We start from the raw sequence: 4,246 nt of genomic DNA on the forward strand, positions 1-4,246 counted from the left end.
CCCATCCAAAACAGAGCCACCACGTGGGCTGAGCGCGTGGGGATGGACGGATCCGACCCGTGGGAAACATCCACCAAGAGATGGGGAACCCCCGGATGCCTGGTTCCCACACCACCCCGCAGCATCCATCCCTCGGAGGAACGTCCGTGGTCCTGGCCACGGGGATGGACTCACCTGCCAGAGGAGAAGGACGGGGCCGGCTCGGCACGTCGGGAAGCCAAGAGCCGGTGGCTTGGGCATATTTATACCCGGGGTGAAAAGTAGGCCGTGTCTCTGGCGGGGTGAGTCAAGAGCGGTTGGGCGACGGGTCCACACGGCAGCGGGGCGAGCGTGGCCTGTGGGTGTCTCCCCGGCCCCGCAGGTGATTACCGCTTTGATGTCCCAGAGGAAACGCCGCTGGGCTCCTCAGCAAAGGGGAAACGCCCGCTCCTCCCATTGTCAGAGCCGCCCCGGACACGGGGGTGAGGAGTCCCAAAAACAGCCGGCCCGGGCGGACCAGCTGGCTCACCCCTCCCTGCATCCCGCCGGGGGGTCGAGGGGGGGGGGGGGGTTCCCTTCCTCCCCAGGGCAGGATGGGGGTGTTGGGGTGCCGGGGTGCCGACCCGGCCCCTGGGCATTGTGAAATGTAATGGTGCTGCCTCCTGCCTGTCCTCTGCCCGTCCTGCCGGCTGCCCATCCGGCTGTAAGGCTGCCTAGCCGCCCGTCTGTCCAGCTGCCTGTCTGTCCAGCCGCCTGTCTGTCCAGCTGTCTGTCTGTCCAGCCGCCTGTCTGGCTGGCCGTCCTCCCGTCCATCTGGCTGTGGGTCTGCCTGGCCAGCTGTCCACTCGCCTGCCCATCCATCCGTCTGTCTGTCTGCTGATCCCGTTGTCTACCCATCTGTCCATCCCTCTGTTCATCCATCTGCCTATCTGCCCATCCATCCATCCGTCTGTCTTTCTGCTGATCCCGTTGTCTACCCATCTGTCCATCCCTCTGTTCATCCATCTGCCTATCTGCCCATCCATCCATCCGTCTGTCTTTCTGCTGATCCCGTTGTCTACCCATCTGTCCATCCCTCTGTTCATCCATCTGCCTATCTGCCCATCCATCCATCCGTCTGTCTTTCTGCTGATCCCGTTGTCTACCCATCTGTCCATCCCTCTGTTCATCCATCCGTCTATCTGCCCATCCATCCATCCGTCTGTCTTTCTGCTGATCCCGTTGTCTACCCATCTGTCCATCCCTCTGTTCATCCATCTGCCTATCTGCCCATCCATCCATCCGTCTGTCTGTCCGTCCTCCTGACTGCATGTCTGCCTTTCCAACAGCCTCTCTGTCCATCTCTCTGTCCCATCTGTCCAGCCAGACGTTTCACTGTCCATCTGTCCATCTGTTTGTCCATCAGCCCAGCCGTTTGTCCATCAGCCCATCCGTCCGTCCATCTGCAATCGGCCAGTCTATCCACTCACACCTCTGTCCCTTCATCTCTACGTCTATCTGCCTAGCTCTGCCCATCTCTGTCCGTCTGTCCATCCGTCTGTATAGCCGTCTCTCTGTCTGACTGTCTTTCCAGCGAGCTGGATAGCTGTCTGTCCATCTGTCCTCCTATCTATCCGTCCGTCCGTCCGTCTATTGATCCATTCCTTCATCCATCCCTCCATCTATCTCTCCGTCCATCTGTCCATCCCTCCATCTATCTCTCCATCCGTCTGTCCATCCCTCCATCTGTCCATCTATCTACCCACCCGTCTAGCTGTCCCTCCATCTCCTCCGCCCATCTATCCATCCGCCCTCATCGCGCACACGAGCGCACTAGAAGCCAGGTAGACATCACGCTACACACGCGTGTGTGCGCACGCTCCCCCCTGCGCGTGTGCACGCGTGTGCGAGGACGCGGGGTGGCTTCTGCAAAGGGAGCACGCGTGTGTGTTCCCAGCCCCGGATGCCACCTCCAAGGAGGGACCCTCGTGGCTCCAGGGTGAGGGACGCGGCCCCTGGAGGACATCACTGGACCGGAGGTCCCCAGGGACACACATGCCACCTGGCGCCAGCTGCACGTCCCCGATGAGTAACGTCGCAGATGTGGGTGAGCGATGGGTGAGGCCACGTCCTGCTGCCAACCCAGCTGAGCCCTGCGAGTCGCTTCTGGTGAGTCAAGGGGCCACCGGGGATGTCCCCCCAGCCGGACACTATCCCCAACCCCTGGAGGTGCGTCACCTCCCCTTCCTTGCTCCCCCAGCCCCAACGGCACGGGGGTCTGGAGGGTCTCCAAGGTGGGAGGTGACCACCCCGTGCCCAGAGAGGATGACCCAGGTGCAATCACTGTCACCCACCATCCCCAGGGCCACCTGGAGCATCTTCACCTGGGGCAGCGGCAGCAGCTGAGGACCCCGGCGTCTCCCGGCCCTTCCTGGGGCGGGTTTCGCGTGTGTGCCAGGGCGTGAGCCAGGCGCCGGGTGGACGGGGTGGGTGACCCGAAATTCCTGCTGAGCTCAGCAGCGGTTGCCAGCCCCCGGTATCTCTTTCCGGGAGGTTCAAGCCATCTTCACCGATGGTTCTCCTCCCCTGGGAGAGCCGTGATTGAGCTCCGGCACGTCCTGCGGCGAGAAGGTCCTGGAAGGATTTTAGGCATCGATGGGTCCTCCAAAGCCACCCCAGCCCGGCCATCCTTGATGCTGGTGGGAACAGAGCTGCAACGTGGGTGCAGGAGCTCCAGGGGTGGTGTGAAGGCACCTCCGTACCTCTTCAACGGCCCCTTTGGCAGGGCCGGGAGAGGAGATGAGGCTGGGAGCAGCTCAAGGCAATTAACAGCCTGACGAGCAATTAAGGGTGGAGAAGCCCAGGAGCTGAGTCCTGACGAAAGGAAAGACCGGGCTGGGATGAATCACGGTTTGGAGATGCTGATCTCGCTCTCTGCTGGTGGCAAGAGGAAGCCTGGGGCTGGGTTTGGTCCTAAACCTGGAGGTGAAGCTGGAACTCTTGGAATGGCAACTGTCCCAGCAGATCCATGTAGATCTGGTCTGTGGAGATCCTCACTGAAGAGGTTGTGGCCTTGGGGAGCTCATCTGTGGAGGCCTGGCCCATGAAGATCTCACCTACCAGGATGCCATCCAGTGGAGATCCCATCCCATGGAGGTCTGGTCCATGGAGACCTCATCCACCAGTTTCCTGTTCATGGTCACCTTCTCCCACGGAGATGTGGTCCACAAAGATCCCGTCCACCAGGATCCCATCCACCAGGATCCCAGCCCATGGAGGTCTGGTCCACTAAGATCCCAATCCCTGAAGATCTGGTCCATGGAAATCCCATCCATGGAGGCATGGTCCATGTTGATCTCAGCTACACGGATCCCGTCTGTGGAGATCTTGTCCGTGGAGCGGTCAGCTGCGGAGTTCATCTGTGGATATCCCATCCACGGGGATCCCTTCTGCGGAGCACCTGGGCCGTGGTGATTCAGGTGGAGAGACGTGGTGGGCAGAGATCTCATTCACTGGGATCCTGTCCGTTGAGATGCCACCCATGAAGAGATAAGACATGGTGTTCCAGGGCCGTGGAGGTCAATTCCGCAAGGCTTCCAACCACGGGGATCCCGTCCTGGGGATCCTGTCTGTGGGGATCTACCCCACAGATACCATCAGCCGTGGAGATCTGGTCCGCAGAGGTCCCATCCATGGGGATCCCATCCATGGGGATCCGCTCTACAGACATCGTTGGCCAGGAAGGTCCACAGAGATCCCATCCAGGAGGATCCCTGATCCCCTGGGGACACGAGGGGACTGGGATACTTCGCAAGGTGACATGGAGGCTCCCAAGGGGAACAGAGATCCTGGGTGGGGACAGGGGACACGAGAGGTCATGGGGGCACACGAGGTACCCAAGGGGACATGAAGGGACATGGGGGGCATGGGAGGGGACACGGGGCACATGAGGAGACAGGGAGCTCATGAGGGGACGTGGGGCACATGAGGGGACACGGGGGCATGTTTGGGGACGTGAGAGCACAAGAAGACACGAGGGGATGGGGGTGGACATGGGGGGGCCCATGAGGGAAGATGGGGGCGTATGGGGGGATCATGAGGGGACATGGGGAGACCCAAGGGGACAGGGGAGCACACGAGGGGACAGGGGAGCATAAGAAGGGACATGAGGGGACACATGAGGGGACACATGAGGGGGACATGAGGGGACACGGGGCAACCATGAAGGGACACGAGGGCACATGGGGGCACATGGAGGGGTCCTCAGGGGACAGGGGAGCACATGAGG

Source organism: Aptenodytes forsteri, unplaced genomic scaffold, assembly GCF_000699145.1.
Source record: "Aptenodytes forsteri isolate BGI_AS27 unplaced genomic scaffold, ASM69914v1 Scaffold621, whole genome shotgun sequence".
NCBI classification, from domain to species: Eukaryota; Metazoa; Chordata; class Aves; order Sphenisciformes; family Spheniscidae; genus Aptenodytes; species Aptenodytes forsteri.